Here is a 22,111-nt window from a genome sequence, read left to right on the forward strand (position 1 = left end):
ATTCCTGAGGTCAGATACATCACATGATCACACTGACAGAACCACAGGCACATAGACACAGGCAACAGAGCGTGCACAATGTCGGCACTAGTACAGTGTATATCCACCTTTCGCAGCAATGCAGGCTGCTATTCTCCCATGGAGACGATCGTAGAGATGCTGGATGTAGTCCTGTGGAACGGCTTGCCATGCCATTTCCACCTGGCGCCTCAGTTGGACCAGCGTTCGTGCTGGACGTGCAGACCGCGTGAGACGACGCTTCATCCAGTCCCAAACATGCTCAATGGGGGACAGATCCGGAGATCTCGCTGGCCAGGGTAGTTGACTTACACCTTTTAGAGCACGTTGGGTGGCACGGGATACATGCGGACGTGCATTGTCCTGTTGGAACAGCAAGTTCCCTTGCCGGTCTAGGAATGGTAGAACGATGGGTCCGATGACGGTTTGGATGTACCATGCACTATTCAGTGTCCCCTCGTCGATCACCAGTGGTGTACGGCCAGTGTAGGAGATCGCTCCCCACACCATGATGCCGGGTGTTGGCCCTGTGTGCCTCGGTCGTATGCAGTCCTGACTGTGGCGCTCACCTGCACGGCGCCAAACACGCATACGACCATCATTGGCACCAAGGCAGAAGCGACTCTCATCGCTGAAGACGACACGTCTCCATTCGTCCCTCCATTCACGCCTGTCGCGACACCACTGGAGGCGGGCTGCACGATGTTGGGGCGTGAGCGGAAGACGGCCTAACGGTGTGCGGGACCGTAGCCCAGCTTCATGGAGACGGTTGCGAATGGTCCTCGCCGATACCCCAGGAGCAACAGTGTCCCTAATTTGCTGGGAAGTGGCGGTGCGGTCCCCTACGGCACTGCGTAGGATCCTACGGTCTTGGCGTGCATCCGTGCGTCGCTGCGGTCCGGTCCCAGGTCGACGAGCACGTGCACCTTCCGCCGACCACTGGCGACAACATCGATGTACTGTGGAGACCTCACGCCCCACGTGTTGAGCAATTCGGCGGTACGTCCACCCGGCCTCCCGCATGCCCACTATACGCCCTCCCTCAAAGTCCGTAAACTGCACATACGGTTCACGTCCACGCTGTCGCGGCATGCTACCAGTGTTAAAGACTGCGATGGAGCTCCGTATGCCACGGCAAACTGGCTGACACTGACGGCAGCGGTGCACAAATGCTGCGCAGCTAGCGCCATTCGACGGCCAAGACCGCGGTTCCTGGTGTGTTCGCTGTGCCGTGCGTGTGATCATTACTTGTACAGCCCTCTCGCAGTGTCCGGAGCAAGTATGGTGGGTCTGACACACCGGTGTCAATGTGTTCTTTTTTCCATTTCCAGGAGTGTATTACTTTATTTACGACTGAACGTTTCTAAAACTGAAGACACTCGTCCATGCTCTGCACTGCAGTCGAGATGTGGCAACGTCGTTCTCTGTTCATTGGTTGACTGTGTTTTGTGACGTCAGATGCGCAGAACTAACCTAAACTCGGCCGCCAACATAAATGACGCGCACTTTAGTGGGTTATTGGCTGGAACAATTAACTCTCTAAACGTGAAAACTTCGGTAAATTACAAAAACACTGGAGAGAGCCATCCGTGTGGTACAGATGCATACTTGACAATAAGTGGTCGGAGAAAGCCACCGACTAATCACGCTGATTAGGATCCTACAAAGGAAGCAGTACGGCATTCTCTCTCGGCTCACAAAGTTCGGCATACGATAGCCGTAAACATCGCAATTACAAAAGCTTGTTGCGGTGAATTATGCTTCTGTGGTAGAAGCTCAGAATCCCCACATTTTTTAAGAGAGCCACATTTCGTGACGGAGAACGGAACCGTACATGCGACTGTTGTGTGATCAGCTACCTGAGGCCCAGCACATGCGAGTAGGAGCGGGTCCTTGTTTCGGGAGCTGCGAGGGGATTAGCCTGCGGCCCGCAGCGCTGGTTAATGCAGTTGAGGCGCCCGCCTGGCCGTCAATTATGCGGATTGCCTGAATAATTTATCGGAGTGTTAGATAATGAAGGCCTTGCCGGCCGCTGCGGAAGGTATGCGGTTGCGGGCGGCACCGCTGCACCACGGTAGCGCACTGTAGCCAGTGTGCACAATCGACGCGGACTAACAGGGCCGTCGGGGGGCGTTAATTGTGTGGGCAAGCGCGACGCTCCTTGACTCAAATTCAGTGGACGACGACAACGCGAGTATCTTTTCCACGGACACGGACACTACTGTTTACCACAGAAGTCGGAGTGGAGCTTCCATGGCGCCTTTTTGTGGCCGTATAAGTATCTTAAATTATTTTTTTCTACGTATCGTTAAAACCAGCTATTATGATAGAAAACGTTTGACATGTGCGTAGTACTTAAAAGACGATCTCGGAGTCACTGTACGCCTGCCGAATGTGCTGACGTAATTCTCCAATCTCGCACGCGGTCCTATGCACGGCAACACTTCCCAGGTGTATCGTCCCTGCTCACGGTACAATGCGAGTGTAAGTCTCCAACCGACGCTTTGGCTTAAGTGTGTAAGTAGGCTATATAGGTTTTTTTTATAGGTAACGCCACGTAGCGCTCTGTATGAAAATCACTGGCTGTGCTGTTTGCAGTCTCTGGCTGGTTTGCATTGTTGTTGGCTATTGTAGTGTTGGGCAGTTGGCTGTTAACAGCGCGTAGCGTTGCGCAGTTGGAGGTGAGCCGCCAGCAGTGGTGGATGTGGGGAGAGAGATGGCGGGGTTTTGATAGCGGATGATCTGGACGTGTGTCCATCAGAGACAGTAAATTTGTAAGTCTGGATGTCATGAACTGATATATATTATGACTTTTGAACACTGTTAAGGTAAATACATTGTTTATTCTTTATCAAAATCTTTCATTTACTAACTATGCCTATCAGTAGTTAGTGCCTTCAGTAGTTAGAATCTTTTATTTAGCTGGCAGTATTGGCGCTCGCTGTATTGCAGTAGTTTGAGTAACGAAGATTTTTGTGAGGTAAGTGATTTGTGAAAGGTATAGGTTAATGTTAGTCAGGGCCATTCTTTTGTAGGGATTATTAAAAGTCAGATTGCGTTGCGCTAAAAATATTGTGTGACAGTTTAAGCACAGTCATTTATAATTTTTCTAAGGGGACGTTTCAAGTGGTGTGAATTCTCATATAGGAGAAGTCATGAATGCAGCAAGATGAAGTCTCGGATACCTTAAGTTTTGCCGCGACCATAAGTCTCCTACAATCCCTGACTCGAGGCCTCATTTGTGACATTTTATTCACCTCCTGTTGAAAAAATAATAATTATAAATTCATTTTACAGCCTGGGTGTGGAACTTGAGCTCTCGGTCAGATTCGAAATAAGGCGTTTGCCTCGAAAAATAATGCCTTATGAGTCGACAGCGAATGGATGCAAAACAGTTCGTTCTTTACATTAACATCTATCAAGTTTATTTTCATATCTTCATAACTTCAGTATAAATTTAATGTAACTAGGTGGAGTCAATATTACAAATTAAACTAGGCAGTACAATAGTGTAAAGTTTCAAATCAAAATGTTTATTTACAAAATTGGCCACGTTCTGAGGGCTGCATACAAACTTGATTATATATGTCGACAGTTCATCCATCCTGAGAATCGAGATTCTGGACAATTTTTGCCTCTCATAGACACTGATAATGGCAAGGTATCAATTCCAGGAATTCCAAGTCTTTGTAGAATGTCTTAATTTTCAGTTAGAAGTTGGATAACAAATGACAAAAGAAATATTTTTTGTTATATGGTCACAAAATAACAATTTTCTGATTATTGCTTTACTTGTGCAGTGAAAACTTGCCTATTGCCAAATTTCACGATTCCAGGTTAACGGGAATTACCGTATGGGTTGTGAGGCGTGACTGCGAGTATAAAGATATGTGACAAAAATGAACGTATCTCTAGATTCCATTGATTTAAAAGCTTACATTTATTAAACCTTCAAGGGACTGTAGGCTTTATTATGTGGCATGCATTTCAACAAGATACCTCTCTCCGGATCCTGAGAAGAAGGTGTTTTCACAGACGGAAGAAAAGACAAACAGTCGGATTAAAAAGACAGAAAAATTATTTTCCTGGGAGATAACTAAGAATTAACAGCTCTCTGATTTTTTCCTTTACTTTTGCTATGAAGGTTTGAGTCTTCCCAAATTTCATGATTCTAGGCCAAATATTTACATATTTTGATGAGTGAGTTTTCGACTATCAGAATAGGTGGCATAAATGGCCATATCTTTTGATAGCATTGGCTTAGAAACTTACATTTATCAAAATGCCATGAGACTCTGGTCCTTGGTATGTGACATAAACTTCAACTTGATATCTAACCATTCGTGGGACAAAGGGGTTTTAACAGACCGGCGGACAGAGTCATGACACAAAATTTTTTCGTGTGAGATAATTAGAAATTAACAATTTTCGGATTTTTTTCCTCAGTTGTACCTTTCTTCCCAAGTTTCATGGTTCCAGGTTAACAGAAAATACTCTATAAGTTTTAGTGAATGAGTTTGCGTGTGTGACAATGTGTGACATGAATGTCCGTCTATTTTGACTGCATTGACCAAGAAGCTTCAAATTGTTACACAGGCAAGGGACAGTAGACCTTAATAGGTGATGTAAATTTCAACTTGAGATGTTTGCACATTCCTTAGAAAAAGGGGTTCTAACTGTCGGGTGGAAAGACAGACAGACAGACGGACGGACAAATAAGAGGTCTTATAAGGTTTCCGTTTTTACCGACTGAGGTACGGGGCCCTAAAAACACAAGTCCTTTTCTTACTAAAAACTGCTCAGATATCAGCACAAGCTGGTAGCTAGTGAACACAGTGTAGGTTACTGTCTAACCTATATGTTTATATATACATATGTGTTTCACAATTAAGAATTTTTAGCTCCTTTTGTCCTATCTGTACGTAAGTCCCACTCAAATTCTTAAACAAGCGATAGGGAGGCTATGTAAGGAGTGTGTCAGAACTCTCCGTTACACTGTTTAAATATTACATTGAGTATCGAAAACAATATAGCCAACTTACGGCTATTCTTTGATGTGTGTAACATTGTAAATAAATAAGCACTCAGATATCGATAGTAACAATGTGAGGACGAAACATGGGAGCGCGATTCTAAGAATGGTTGTGAGACCAGGAAGTAGTGTTCGTCGAGAGTTCGGAGACAGAAGACGTGTCACGCTGCCTTCACGTCGGTGATGGCAGATCTTACCACACTCAAGCGCTGATTTCATTTATATGGCAGGAGAGATTTAGATGGCTTAACTACGCTTGAAGATGGAATTCAAGGCAAAATTCGCAACCTTAGGCTCGCGTTTGTTGGTCTGAGTTTGCAATGGTCCCATGTTTTGCTTGTCAGTTAAAGAAGCCTCCTTATCCTTTAAATGAGAATAATTATTCTCCACGTCCCAATTATAAATATGCTGTGGTTATTAAATGTTAATGTATCTTTGATACTGAAATAATTTGTTAATCTGGCACTGAGCCACTATTGATATTTGTGTCATTGTCAAGATTTTCGCCATTATTAATACTTGTCAAACTATTATTTGTCATGATGATTTCTGAAGTTTTTAAATAGACTTAATTTATGAAATGCCTTCTTACAAGTTATTTAGTAGTTAACACGACCCAAGCAAACTCCTTTTTATTGAATTGATTCTTAGTAACAATATGCCGGCCGGAGTGCCCGTGCGCTTCTAGGCGCTACAGCCTGGAGCCGAGCGACCGCTACGGTCGCAGGTTCGAATCCTGCCTCGGGCATGGATGTGTGTGATGTCCTTAGGTTAGTTAGGTTTAATTAGTTCTAAGTTCTAGGCGACTGATGACCTCAGAAGTTAAGTCGCATAGTGCTCAGAGCCATTTGACCATTTTTTTAACTTAGTAACAATAATCTTTAGCCGCTGCTACTGCATGCTGCTGCGAATTGCTGTAAACCACCTGGTAAATGGCAGCCATCTAAACAGGTGAGTGCAAAACTTAGAACCAAAACAGAGACACTGACACATCACAACATGTCGTGTACCCTAATGCAGCAAATTCTGTTGTACAAGCCAGATTCTGTATCATTTGTAGATTCAACTTTAAATATGCACCCAGATAGCTTATCCAAATGTTTGTTTTGAGTTTTTCATGGAACGTTCTGTTGAGGGCTTAAAGGATAGTGAAACTGACACTCATACAACACGCACAAAGTTTTATGCAGGTTATATTCCGATTACTGATAGCTCAGGCTGCTTATCAAGCCCATTTTAACAGACAAGCATAGGCTATATTTGTCTAAGGAGCGTCATATATTTGTTGTAGGTACGTTTCACTAGGACTAATAATTTCCACCTTCAGGAGATGAAAAAATCCCAGACTATTAAAAATATTGTTATAATGGTATGAAATGTGTCTATAGCGTCTCAGTGCAGAAAAGCCGTATTAAGGGCAAAATTGTGGTCGTTGGGGAAGGGGGGTGGGAAGGGTGTATCATGGTTGAGGGGGGATACGTGGAGGGTGGGAGCGCGAGGGAAAGTAGGTCGCCAGTTGTGTTAATGTGCTTCATTTCTTCATATGTTTGCAAACTGAAGGTCGATGAGCTGATTCGTCACTCTGTCCACTCCACAACAACACAAGAAGAAACTGAAGGGTGTTTCACGAAGTCATATGGGCACTCCTCAGGGTGCCTTCTGAATCATAGGCGACGCAGTGTGCAGACGTGGCCGGAGAGTGTTTATTTTGCACAAAATGCGCTCAAACTTTATTCGGTGCAGTTGTTACTAACAACGATAACACAGGTAACGCATGTTCTACAGCTCGAGCTTTCAACTGCGTACCACACTGAAGAGCCTCTCCAAATCGAAAGATGCTGTCAATATGTGTTCGATAACGCTAGTTTCACCTTGCCGTTGGTGGGGAGGCTTGCGAGTCTCAGCGATACAGATAGCCGTACCGTAGGTGCAACCACAGCAGAGGGTGATCTGTTGAGAGGCCAGACAAACGTGTGGTTCCTGAAGAGGGGCAGAAGCCTTTTCAGTAGTTGCAGGGACATGACTGACTGACCTGGCCTTGTAACATTAACCAAAAGGGCCTTGCTGTGCTGGTACTGCGAACGGCTAAAAGCAAGGGGAAAGTACAGCCGTAATTTTTCCCGAGGGCACGCAGCTTTACTGTATGATTAAATGATGATGGCGTCCTCTCGGACAAAATATTCTGGAGGCAAAATAGTCCCCCATTCTGATTCCCGGGAGAGGAGAAACAAAACTGACGTTCTATGGATCGGAGCGTGGAATGTCTGATCCCTTAATCGGACAGTTAGATTAGAAAATTTAAAAAGGGAAATGGATAGATTAAAGTTAGATATAGTGTGAATTACGGAAGTTCGGTGGCAGGAGGAAGAAGACTTCTGGTCAGGTGAATACAGGTTTATAAATACAAAATCAAATAGGGGCAATGCAGGAGTATGTCTAAAAATGAGTAAAAAAATAGGAGCGCGGGTAAGCACATTATTGTAGCCAAGATAGACACAAAGCCCGCGCGTATGACAGTAATACCAGTAAATATGCCAACTAGCTCCGCAGATGACGAAAAGATTGAAGAAATGTATGATGAGATACAAGAAATTACTCAGATAGTGAAGCGAGACGAAAATTTAATAGTCATTGGGAACTGGAATTCGATATTAGGAAGAAGAAGAGAAGGAAAAGTAGTAGGTGAATATCGAATAAGTGTAAGAAATGAAAGAGGAAGCCGCCTGGTAGAATTTGGTATCGAACATAACTTAATCATAGCTAGCACTTGGTTTAAGAATCATAAAAGAATTTTGTATACTTGGAAGAGGCCTGGAGACACTGGAAGGTTTCAGATAGTGTATATAATGGCAAGACAGAGATTTAGGAACCAGCTTTTAAACTGTAAGACATTTTCCAGGGGAAGATGTGGACTCTGGCCAAAATTTATTGGTTATGAACTGTAGACTAAAACTGAAGAAACTTGAAAAAGGTAGGAAATTAGGGAGATGGGACCTGGACAAACTGAAGGAACCAGAGGTTGTAGAGAGTTTCAGAGAGAGCATTAGGGAACGATTGACAAGAAAGGGGGAAAGAAATGCAGTAGAAGAAGAATGGATAGCTTTGAGAGATGACATAGTGAAGGCAGCAGAGGATCAAATAGGTAAAAAGACGAGGGCTAGCAGAAATTCTTGGGTAACAGAAGAGGTATTTAATGTAACTGATGAAAGGAGAAAATATAATAACGCAGTAAATGAAACAGGCAAATAGGAATACCAACTTCCCAAAACTGAGATCTACAGGAAGTGCAAAATCACTAAGCAGGGAAGGCTAGAGGATAAATGTAAGGATGCAGAGGCATATATCACTAGGGGTAAGATAGATACTGCCTACTGGAAAACTAAAGAGACCTTTGGAGAGAAGAGAACCGCTCGTATGAATATCATGAGCTCAGATGGAAAACCAGTTCTAACCAAAGAAGAGAAATCAGAAAGGTGGAAGGCGTATATAGAGGCTCTATACAAGGGCGATGTACGTGAGAGCAATATTATGGAGATGGAAGAGGACATAGGTGAAGATGAAATGAGAGATATGGTACTGCGTGAAGAGTTTGACAGAGCACTGAAAGATCTAAGTCGAAACGGGGACCCGGGAGTAGACAATATTCCATTAGAACTACTGATAGCCTTAGGAGAGCCAGCCATGACAAAACTTCAAATGGTTCTAAGCACTCTGGGACTCAACATCTGAGGTCATCAGTCCCCTAGACTTAGCACTACTTAAACCTAACTAACCTAAGGACATAACACACAGCCATGCCCGATGCAGGATTCGAACCTGAGACCGTAGCAGCAGCCCCGTTCTGGACTGGAGCACCTAGAACCGCTCGGCCACAATGGTCGGCATGACAAAACTCTACCAATGTATGAGGCGTATCAGACTTCAAGAAGAATATAACAATTTCAATCCCAAAGATAGCAGTTGTTGCCGGCCGGAGTGGCCGAGCGGTTCTAGGCGCTACAGTCTGGAACCGCGCTACGGTCGCAGGTTCGAATCCTGCCTCGGGCATGGATGTGTGTGATGTCCTTAGGTTAGTTAGGTTTAAGTAGTTCTAAGTTCTAGGGGACTGATGACCTCAGAAGTTAAGTCCCATAGTGCTCAGAGCCAAAGCACTTGTTGACAGTTGTGAAAATTACCGAACTATCAGTTTAATAAGTCGCAGCTGCAGAATACTAACACGAATTCCTTAGAGACGAATGGAAAAACTGGTAGAAGCCGACCTCGGCGAAAATCATTTTGGATTCCTTAGAAATGTTGGAACACGTGAGGCGATACTGATCCTACGCCTTATCTTAGAAGCTAGGTTAAGGGAAGGCAAACCTACGTTTTTAGCAGTTGTAGACTCAGAGATAGCTTTTGACAATGTTGACTGGAATACTCTCTTTCAAATTCTGAAAGTGGCAGGGCCAAATACAGGGAACGAGAGGCTATTTACAGAAGGCAGTTATAAGAGTTGAGGGGCATGAAGGGGAAGCAGTGGTTGGGGTCAGGGAGAAGGAATTAAAACTTTGACGTTTGCCGATGACATTGTAATTCTGTCAGAGACAGCAAAGGACCTGGAAGAGCAGTTGAACAGAATGGACAGTGTCTTGAAAGGAGGATACAAGATGAACAAAAAAGCAAAACGAGGATAACGGAATGTAGTGATACTGAGGGAATTAGGTTAGGAAATAAGACACTTAAAGTAGTAGATGAGTTTTTTTATTTCGGGAGCAAAATAACTGCTGATGCTCGGAGTAGAAAGGATATTACTGGCAATGCTAAGGAAAGCGTTTCTGAAGACAAGAAGTTGGTTAACATTGAGTATAGAATTAAGTGTCAAGAAGTCTTTTCTGAAAGTACTTGTATGGAGTGTAGCCATGTTTGGAAGTGAAACACGGATGATAAATAGTTTAGACAAGAAGAGAATGGAAGCTTTCGAAACGTGGTGCTACAGAAAAATGCTATAAATTAGACGGGTAGATCACATAACAAATGACTGGGTACAGAATAGAATTGGGGAGGGGAGGAATGTGTGGCACAACTTGACTTGAGGAAGGGATCGATTGGTAGGACATGTTCTAAGGCATCAACGGATCACCAGTTTAGTATTGGAGGGCAGCGTGGAGGATAAAAAGTGTAGAGGGAGACCAAGAGATGAATACAGTAAGCAGATTCAGAAGGATGTAGGTTGCAGTAGATACTTGGAGATGAAGAACTTTTCACAGGATAGAGAAACATGGAGAGCTGCATCAAACTAGTTTCTGGACTGAAGACCACAACAATAACAATGCCAGTTTCATTTCTCCACTCTCACTGGATGGAGGACTTATTCCCATCATACTGGGTATCAAACCTCATCTTCCCCAACATCTGAAAGCCCAGAGGGTTAAATTGCATATTCATGCAACGGAAGTAGGTTACATAGATGTTGTGGAACTTCATATATTTCGATACAGCCAAGCAGTTCATTATCCGAGTTTACTGCTTTACACTAGACCACAAGCAGACCTATTTCATCAGACATGTTCACACCCACGTTGGAAGATATACTATAGATGTGTGTCAAGCGGTTCCACTCAGTGCAGCCCGCCTTACAAGTGAGAGTAATTCTTGAATGAAAGAAATTTATGCAGACTGCCACTAATACAATTAAAGACAAGAGAAGTGAAGTTACTTTCTGGTTATTAATTAACTGACCACCAAGTGGCTAAAACACAATAACATTGCTTTACAGTACTCTATAAACGATAGATTGCAGGAGGGTGTCGCACTTTCCAGTGCGTTTCACACCAACACTACAAATTGTACACTTCAGAGCCATTGTTTTTAAGAACGTATTTCATATAATAACTCACATAACAACTGCAAGTAAGTACTCACAAGGGAATGGGCCAATAAGACATGTCGAATCCTATCCTGAAATTATTTATACAGGAAGAAGTTAACGAAAGAAATGCACTCCCAAAATTTTAACTGCTAACAGGCAGCGTAGGAAGAGAACACGAGGAAGCTATCAGTGCCTATGAACGCTGTGATTAGTTTTTAGTTTTTGGAGCTAATATTCGGCATACAGGATACAACTCTATCTTGTTAGAGCCACAATGCGAAACTTTGCTATTCATTGAGGATTATTTTGCATGGTGAGCGCACTGTTCTAGACGGAGTATCCAAAATGGCGCAAGGAAGTAACGATTTAAGTATCTCAACTTGTAAGGAAGCGTGACACGCGTGGAGATCGTGCACTTTACACGGAATTGCGTCTCCATCTCTCTTTAGCACTGGTCCAAAATTTTCCTTGTACGTCGGCAACCATTTTTCCCTGGCTTCTCATTACCATTGAGGGGAAATTTATAAACAGAGCACTAATTACCGATGTCGAACATCATCTCAAGAGGTGACACAGCTAGCGTTTCCACTAAGCGTGTCAGGTCTAATGGTCATTTTTTTTAACAACAATGGTCTAGTGGAAAGGAGCGCGCTTTGTGATCCAGAGAGCACAGGATAAATACCCATTCAGACTACAACTTTTTCACTATTATTTTTAACCAAGCATTCACTTCTCACAGATGTTGGAGTGGCCACGATATACAAGTGTTTCGAATTCCACGTTAAACTGCAGGTCTCCATTTTCCGGTTAGGTAACTGGGGAAGGTTAGGGACACTTAAGTAGCTGCAGTGCCGTTCAGTTGGGAGGCCTGCAAGAGGCATTTCGGGTACATCAGACGGAATTCTCTTTTACTCGTGCTTGTTAGCTTGTTTGCGTCGGTAAAAACCTGGCTGAAGCCATACAAACATTTTTTTCAATAACTTCGTATCGACAATTAAATTTTTTCACATGTAATTCTAATAAAAGTGGTTAGCACAGAAAATAAAACCATGGCAGTGTTTGAAATCGCTGACGACTTCCATCAATGAGGACTTGTAATTTGTTGAAATGAAATGTGTCTTGCAGTACTACATTTTATAACAATTCTTGCAGGCCATTCCTTAAAACAATGTTTGAATGCTTCACACTACGTGATCAAAAGTATCCGGACACCTGGCTGAAAATTACTTACAAGTTCGTGGCGACCTCCATAAGATGGAGTCTTAATAACAGCTTCCACTCTCGCGGGCATACGTTCAGTAAGGTGCTGGAAGGTTTCTTGGGGAATGGCAGCCCATTCATCACGGAGTGCTGCACTGAGGAGAGGGATCGATGTCGGTCGGTGAGGCCTGGCACGAAGTCGGCGTTCCAAAACATCCCAAAGGTGTTCTATGGGATTCAGGTCAGGACTCCGTGCAGGCAAGCCCATTACAGGGATGTAATTGTCGTGTAACCACTCCGATACAGGCCGTGCTCGATCGTGTTGAAAGATGCAATCGCCATCCCCGAACTGCTCTTCAACAGTGGGAAGCAAGAAGGTGCTTAAAACATCAAGGTAGCCCTGTGCTGTGAAAATGCCACGTAAAACAACAAGGGGTGCACGCCCCCTCCATGGAAAACGTGATCACACCATAACACCACGGCTTCCGAATTTTACTTTTGGCACTACAAACGCTGGCAGATGACGTTCATCGGGCATTTGCCATACCCACAACCTCACAACCTGCCATCGGATCGCCACATTGTGTAGCATGATTCGTCACTCCGCAAAACGTTTTTCCACTGTTCAATCGTCCAATGTTTACGCTCCTTTCACCAATCGAGGCGTCGTTTGGCATTTACCGGCGTGATGTATGGCTTATGAACATCCACTCGACCGTGAAATCCAAGTTTTCTCACCTCCTGCCTAACTGTCAGTGCAGTGGATCCTGATGCAGTTTGGAATTTCTGTATGATGGTCTGGATAGATGCCTGCCTATTACACATTACGACCCTCTTCAACTGTTGGCGGTCTCTGTCAATCAACAGACGAGGTCGGCGTGTACGCTTTTGTGATGTACGGTGAGCATTCTCGTTTCCACTTCACTATCACATCGGAAACAGTGGACCTAGGGATGTTTAGGGTTGTGGAAATCTCGCGTAAGACGTATGACACAAGTGACACCCAATCATCTGACCACTTTCGAAGTCCGTAAGTTCCGCGGAGCGCCCAAATCTGCACTCTCACAATGTCTAATGACTACTGAGGTCGCTGATATGGAGTACCTGGCAGTAGGTGGCAGCACAATGGACCTAATGTGAGAAACGTATGTTTTTGGTGGTGTTCGGATACTTTTGATCACATAGCGTACATTTGACTGTCAGTGAAACAGAATTAGTTTCTGCAGCTCGTAGGAATACGTTTCGAACGAAATATTGAAAATTATTCTTTCCCAGCCCTAATCTCGTGGTCGTGCGGTAGCGTTCTCGCTTCCCACGCCCGGGTTCCCGGGTTCGATTCCCGGCGGGGTCAGGGATTTTCTCTGCCTCGTGATGGCTCGGTGTTGTGTGCTGTCCTTAGGTTAGTTAGGTTTAAGTAGTTCTAAGTTCTAGGGGACTGATGACCATAGATGTTAAGTCCCATAGTGCTCAGAGCCATTTGAGCCATTCTTTCCCATTTTTCCAGATTTTGATATGTTGATTACAAGATTTTTGCAACTGAACAGTCCAGTATTTATTTTTGGTCCTAATTTGCCTTGCGGTTCTTGCAGACAGATATACAGCTGCGGATATACACTCCTGGAAATTGAAATAAGAACACCGTGAATTCATTGTCCCAGGAAGGGGAAACTTTATTGACACATTCCTGGGGTCGGATACATCACATGATCACACTGACAGAACCACAGGCACATAGACAGAGGCAACAGAGCATGCACAATGTCGGCACTAGTACAGTGTATATCCACCTTTCGCAGCAATGCAGGCTGCTATTCTCCCATGGAGACGATCGTAGAGATGCTGGATGTAGTCCTGTGGAACGGCTTGCCATGCCATTTCCACCTGGTGCCTCAGTTGGACCAGCGTTCGTGCTGGACGTGCAGACCGCGTGAGACGACGCTTCATCCAGTCCCAAACATGCTCAATGGGGGACAGATCCGGAGATCTTGCTGGCCAGGGTAGTTGACTTACACCTTCTAGAGCACGTTGGGTGGCACGGGATACATGCGGACGTGCATTGTCCTGTTGGAACAGCAAGTTCCCTTGCCGGTCTAGGAATGGTAGAACGATGGGTTCGATGACGGTTTGGATGTACAATGCACTATTCAGTGTCCCCTCGACGATCACCAGTGGTGTACGGCCAGTGTAGGAGATCGCTCCCCACACTATGATGCCGGGTGTTGGCCCTGTGTGCCTCGGTCGTATGCAGTCCTGATTGTGGCGCTCACCTGCACGGCGCCAAACACGCATACGACCATCATTGGCACCAAGGCAGAAGCGACTCTCATCGCTGAAGACGACACGTCTCCATTCGTCCCTCCATTCACGCCTGTCGCGACACCACTGGAGGCGGGCTGCACGATGTTGGGGCGTGAGCGGAAGACGGCCTAACGGTGTGCGGGACCGTGGCCCAGCTTCATGGAGACGGTTGCGAATGGTCCTCGCCGATACCCCAGGAGCAACAGTGTCCCTAATTTGCTGGGAAGTGGCGGTGTGGTCCCCTACGGCACTGCGTAGGATCCTACGGTCTTGGCGTGCATCCGTGCGTCGCTGCGGTCCGGTCCCAGGTCGACGGGCACGTGCACCTTCCGCCGACCACTGGCGACAACATCGATGTACTGTGGAGACCTCACGCCCCACGTGTTGAGCAATTCGGCGGTACGTCCACCCGGCCTCCCGCATGCCCACTATACGCCGTCGCTCAAAGTCCGTCAACTGCACATACGGTTCACGTCCACGCTGTCGCGGCATGCTACCAGTGTTAAAGACTGCGGTGGAGCTACGTATGCCACGGCAAACTGGCTGACACTGACGGCGGCGGTGCACAAATGCTGCGCAGCTAGCGCCATTCGACGGCCAACACCGCGGTTCCTGGCGTGTCCGCTGTGCCGTGCGTGTGATCATTGCTTGTACAGCCCTCTCGCAGTGTCCGGAGCAAGTATGGTGGGTCTGACACACCGGTGTCAATGTGTTCTTTTTTCCATTTCCAGGAGTGTAGTAAACCACTCATGTTTATCACTGGCATTATCGTATATGAAAGTATCATTGCATTCATTGATTGGGCAACCGACTCTGTCTTTTTTTCACCGTGAAATGATAAAGTGCGATGTGCTCTCGGTTCTTTCTCGAAACCTGACTGATCAGCGCTATAGACAGCAGTTGCGGGGATATCAGCAAGTTTCGTCTTGACGTCAGCTATGAATTTCTCTATAGCATTGTCTATCACTGGCAGCTGCTCTACATGTTCAGGTGACGTAAACCTGTTAATTTTGCAACTTACTGCTCTGTAATATTTCTTGAACCTGCGTAGCCAGGTCGAATAAGCCTGGAAATAAGCAATGTTCATGTCAGATGTAATTCGGAGGACCCAGTCTCGTAGATCTTCATCGGTAACGGTGGATAGCACCTCACGAGCAGTTCTAAATCTTTCTAACAGTTTTTCATTCAGATGGTTTTGGGTTTACGTTTGGCGCATATTTCTTACTTCATGTAATTTATTCTTCCATTTGTACAGTTCATGCTCCGATTTTACGAAACGAAAACGCCTTTGCACACTGGGTAACTTCAAGCGTTTTTCCCTCCTTCGTTTAATGAACATTGAACTACCTTTTCTTTGTCGCTGAAAGATGTTGCAGTACGGTCTTTTTTCTTTTTCTTGGTAGGTATTCTTCTTCAGAACTGTTGCTGGAACAACTGACGTCGTCCGAACCAAAATTCATGGAATCGTCACTGTTCTTTCCGATTTCTTGCAACGTATCCACAATTTCAAACGAAATGTCAGTATTATTCGATTGAATGACAAGGAAATCAACTAACAAATGACACATATATACGTCCTCCGGAGAAGTAGGTGATTTCGGCTGGAAACGACTTTCTTCATATTTCATCATTGCTAAATTGAGAACGTTAGTTGGATTCCACATTACTGTGAAACTGGAAGGAAAAACGGTATTATTAGCAGGCATGCCTTACGAAAGCACAATATATATTAAGTCAGCTTTATCTGAATTGTCACTAGTTACCAATACAGCAAAAAGCAAATGATAATTTGTAATATATGTTACTTGAGTGACTAATTCGAGAGAATAGTAACTGTGTACTGTAGTGTCAGAGAAACTATCAATGAACGGTAACCTGAAACGTCCTTCACAAATTACTATTGAGTTGTGTCGTATTTCCTGTTTACAAATGTACCACCGAAAAAAAATGGCTCAAATGGCTCTGAGCACTACGGGACTCAACTTCTGAGGTCATCAGTCCCCTAGAACTTAGAACTACTTAAACCTAACTAACTTAAGGACATCACACACATACATGCCCGAGGCAGGATTCGAACCTGCGACCATAGCGTGTACCACCGACGTCGGCTGTGTGTGTGTGTGTGTGCGTGTGTGTGCGTGTGTGCCTAGTTGCTCATGCGCAGTTGCTACAACGCCGGTAGGGGTGGACATGTCTACCGCAGCCTGGCGCGCTACGAATTTGGCAATTTTCAGCTTTTTTTAAATACTTGCAGTGCTTCTTAGCAGCCAAAATTTTGAAAGTGTATTTCTTTCGTTGTCTGCAATATTTCCAACACCTGAACGCAGAAACAGTCGTAGAGAAAAAATGAATCGGATCTTTCTTGTAGTGAATTTAATGTAATTTAAAAGCCGCCGTTTTCGAGTTACTCAAGACAAACGTAAAAGAGTGACATTTGAACCCGCCCCACCCCAACGTTCACACACTACTGCTCAGGATGTACAGTATGTTGTTCGGAACACACTCTCCCAGCAATGCGCAAAAATTTGCGATTACGCAGTTCCTTCCCCTAATCAACCTTTTTAGGTCTTTGTTGACTGGGCTAATTAGCCACTTTTCAATATGAAAACAGCCAGCGGTTCATCACCAATTAGATATTTTCCTGTCTGTCGCTTAGTTGTGTAATTTTCGCTGTGGCCCCTTGAAACCAGGAAAAACCGGGACATTTCTCGTAACCTTAAAGATGTGAAAGATGCGAGCAAACTGCCACTTTTAGACTGGAGATTGCGAACCATTGCAGCGAGCCACTCACAAGAGGAGAGAAGTGGTTCACACAAGCAGGCCCTCAGCCCAGGCACTGCAAATAACAGCTGCCATTCAGTCACTGAGTCACACTACGCTCGATGGGGCAGAAGTTACCGCTGTTGCTACTGTGGCTGAATCGAAGAAGAGGAAGAGGAGGAGAAGAAAAATGCAAAGTCAACACATTACTGTGACAAGTTTGTACAGAATATAGCTGAATAAAAAATTTATTGCAAAGGTACAGTCTTCGACAATAAAACTGACCGCCGGCCGGCCGCCTCAGAAACTAAGTCCGAGCCATTCACTTAAGGTGGCCAATAAAACTGACCGCCCCTGACAACTCTAAGTCCGGCTATCTGCACAATCTGGAAACACTGTAAGATGCGGAAGTGTTAGGAGGAAGTGTTGTCTACTTCCGAGACGTTATCGGACTGAGTGAGCCCGTGGTCTAGTGGCAAGTGACGTGCGTTTTAAACTTATAGTCGCCTGTTCGCGTCCAACTGTATTTTTTTTTTTTTTACCATATTTCGGTCTAAAGTTATGAGTCTGACTGAACATCGAAGATAATTCGCTTTACATTCTACCCAACAGCAATAACAAGTATTCCAGAAACAATTCCGCAGGACAGCTCGTGGCTGCGTCGCGATCATAACAGCTTTTACGCGCGAGCGTTTGCTCGCGCTGCAGCGGCTACCGGCCACCGGCCAGACGCCACCCGCCGCCTGAAATCCGGCGCCGCCCATGTGTACGCGGCGCCACGCTGTCAGTGTATGTATCAACTGTCATTTTCGAATTTGAAGTTCTATTATCATCTTGCAGTTAAGCATTGGATTTTGGATACTTGAAAATCATGAACTACAGTTAAACATTGCAAAATTGAGTCGCAAGTGGAAATAGGTGTAACATCTGCAACACATCGTTTACTTTTGGTATAACAGAGGGGTGAATGCAGAGGAGGCAGATAGAAAGATTTGAATTGTGTGTGGAGCGAGTGCTCCTGGAAAAAATACGCCAGAAAAAGATATTCTTGTTTTAACAAAGATCGTTCTGGCATGAATGACTTTCCAATTTAAGGAAGTCTCGACTACTGATATATGTGATAGATTACCATTTTACCGTCATGCGACATTTGCATTCAACAGGCAAAGTTCAGAAGTCTGGTGTAGGAGTACTGCATGCTCTAATTCGGAACACAAAAATCAACGGAGTGACTGTTATTGAACGTCATCAGGTCACTCATTGAGCATTCGTATGCAGTACTGTTACTGGTGACGTGTTATGGTGCCGTTTTCATTAACTTCCTAAGAAGAAATGAAAGGCTGAGCCCCTCAAAAGACATAAACTCGAGCAAAGAGTAGTGTGAACATAATATTTTACACCTGATAGCTCCAAAAGTGTGTTTTGGGCTACGAATTCTGCCCCAAGGGCTGCGTGCAACTCAGCTGGAATTTGTTGCCAACAACTGAGACACCTTTCGGTCTCAGTGTAAGAAAATCGAGCAACACAGCTACATCACCTGTACTACTGCATGATAACGCACTGTGTTGATTTGAGAACAAAACTATCCATGAGATTGATAGGAAAGTCGTCTCTCAGGCACTTGTATTGATAGGGAAGTCCTCTCTCAAGCACCTGTCCCTCTCATCATATATTCGTAAAACTTTACCTTTCCCGCTCTTGATCGGTCAACCGTCAAGGCAATTCAGTTCTAGACGAAAATAATCTTAAAATTACTCTGGTATAATGGTATCGTTGGAACCAGTAGGTTTCTACTGGCGTAGAATTTGTAAACAACTTTAGCATTGTCAAATCGTTTTAAATATCGGGAAAGAAAATTCTTTTGCTGATTAATTTCTCTATGATGATTACTGTTGCGTTTAGTAAATTAATGGAAAATGCAATTAAAATATTCACTGTACTAATACAAATTGAATTCAGCTTACTACAGAAACATCACGACGGCAGTCTATTTTAATAAAGCATTAAGTGTCTGTAAGACGATTGAGCCTATTGTAACACGAATTAGTAGGATATTACCGACTTTTGACTCCGAAAAGGTCTGTATTTACTTCATTTTTTGTATCATTCGCAAATATTACGAAAATGTGGCATTCCATAGATAAAATTATGTATTCACAACAACAAAAAATATGTCTGCAGAAAACATAACTGGCATTATGCATCTGGCGGTACCGTAAGGTTTTCGCTCTGACACTATGGCTTACTGAAAGTAGCTAGGCGAATTTTGCTCGAGCGTTGTCTTACAATTCCCTTATTGAGTTTGTATCTGCCTGCTTGCAGCTGCCGGCCGATGTGGCCGTGTGGTTCTAAGAGCGTCAGTTTGGAACCGCGTGACCGCTACGGTCGCAGGTTCGAATCCTGCCTCGGGCATGGATGTGTGTGATGTCCTTAGGTTACTTAGGTTTAAGTAGTTCTAAGTTCAAGGGGACTGATGACGTCAGAAGTTAAGTCCAATAGTGCTCAGAGCCATTTGAACCATTTTTTTTGTAGCTCTGCTAGAAAAGATTTAAAAATCTGGCTATCAGCGAGTCTCGAAAGGCGAACGAAAGCAGCTTGCACCTGGTAGCCAAGCATGTTACCTGGGAACTGGTTTTTTCCTAAAGTGGGAAGACGTTCTTTTGTGGTTGAATTGTTGGCAAATGTCAGTGAGACGTGTGCCGTTGGTCTAAGCGTTTCGGTGTGTTGAACTTGTACCAATGATTTTTCTACAGGTTTTTTCTGTCCCAAATAGAGAGTTGAAGTCTCCCATTAGTATTTTCACGTCATCTTGGTGAATTTTGCTCATAGTATTTTCGAGTGTATATCTTTTATGGGGGCTCTGAATGAGCATAGTCATAAGTCGATTGTTGATGGGTGTGATTTCTTCGACAGAGTTGATGATAGATCTGTGTTCGAGAATTGCAGTGCCGAAGACTGGTACGCCTTTCGCTACCTTTTGTTGTATGTAGCTCTTGATGATGCAATGGTTTCCCTAATGCAAGGTTTCATTGTCAATTCGTCGTGGTTCTTGAAGAGCAAGGATGAGAATTTTTTGTCTGTCGATTTCTTTTGTGAGATTATTGAGGTTTCTTGTTTGGATCAATGTATCGATGTTTAGTTTTCAAATGAATGTTTTCTGCTGGTAGGGAAATTTACCAGAGATCTTCGATATTCTCTGCCGTGCTAACCTGGACTCCCCAGAGTCCGAAAACCCAACTGCCGCCTATCGGTGGCCAGGTTGTGTACCACCTGGGGTAAAGTTACCTTTGCTTGCATAGTTCATGTTTTCTTGTGTTTCACTGGTTTGGCCTGGGTGATACCGGGACCGGACAGGACCAGAGGGTGTTGAAGCCTTTGGAAGCAAATATTTTCAGCCAAGCTCATTGAGCTAACAGACGGTGACCAGAGAAGCGGTGATTTTCACTCAGATATATCGGGATTTTGGGTTCAACGGATTGAGTAGCCGTTCAGCATCGTGTTAGTATTTGGTTCACCCCAGTATTTGGTTTCCTCGGTACCACCCATAGGGGGGCAGGGTTTCCCCTATCGGCCACGCGGAATTTTTATTATTATTATTATTGTCACTATGTCATCAGCAAATCTAATATGGTGTATCTTCTCACCACTGAAATAGATGTGTATTGTTCGATTCAGTATTTATATCACATAAATGAAATGATCGTATGGCATTGTTGGCCGGGAGGCCCCTTCGGATGAGTTCGGCCGCCGTATTGCAAGTCTTTTTACTTGACGCCACTTCGGTGACTTGCGTGTCAACTAATCTGACAGATAGCATTTTACAGATTCCAATGAGGCTGTATACAACAGTCAGACAGTTATCTATTATCACATTAGTACGGAATTTAGAACAGGCATTACTTCTTTGTTGTTAGAATTATTGCGCTTCCATACTAGCGCGTTCATATTAGTGAGCCCGCTTACACAGTAGATGGTCAACACTGCAACTTGTGATCGACTGATCGTTCGGCGTGTGTAATGCTAGTAGCAGGCGATTCGTTTTACAGTTGGCTAGTCAGCTACAGAGCCTAGCCTGCCTGACGCGCGCTCGTCTGAACGCTCTCATTTGACTCAATTTATTGAGACTCGCTTCCGCTAACTGCAGTCGTCCCGCATTCCCTCTCGTAAAATACCCAAAACTGCATTCAACCGATTAAGTGAAATAAATAAATGATACTTAATACGACGTAAAATTTATTTAATAAAACCACAGAAAGGACATTACATCAACTATAATTATGACAACATAATAAATCACACACCTATTTTTTAACATGTTTGCATTATGATGTACAAAAATAAATATTTAAATATGTTGAAATATGTTAAAACTCTGTTTTCAATTCAAATGGTTCAAATGGCTCTGAGCACTATGGGACTTAACATCTATGGTCATCAGTCCCCTAGAACTTAGAACTACTTTAACCTAACTAACCTAAGGACGTCACACACATCCATGCCCGAGGCAGGATTCGAACCCGCGACCGTAGCAGTCGCGCGGTTCCGGACTGAGCGCCTAGAATCGCGAGACCACCGCGGCCGGCCCGCGAGACGACCGCGGCCGGCTCTGTTTTCAATTTTCTGCATTTGGAATTTATCTGGATTCCGAGCTTTAAAGAGATGATCCTACGGCTGAATGAGGTAATCACAAAAGTCAGTGTGCCGCGCGGGATTAGCCGAGCGGTCTCTGCGCTGCAGTCATGGACTGTGCGGCTGGTCCCGGCGGAGATTCGAGTCCTCCCTCGGGCATTGGTGTGTGTGTTTGTCCTTAGGATAATTTAGGTTAAGTATTGTGTAAATTTAGGGACTGATGACCTTAGCAGTTAAGTCCCATAAGATTTCACACAGCACTTTCACAAAAGTCAGTGCAACTCATTTCATAATTAAAAACACATTTTACTATTGCTCATCTGTTG

The sequence above is a fragment of the Schistocerca americana genome, chromosome X (genome assembly GCF_021461395.2).
Source record: "Schistocerca americana isolate TAMUIC-IGC-003095 chromosome X, iqSchAmer2.1, whole genome shotgun sequence".
Lineage (NCBI taxonomy): Eukaryota > Metazoa > Arthropoda > Insecta > Orthoptera > Acrididae > Schistocerca > Schistocerca americana.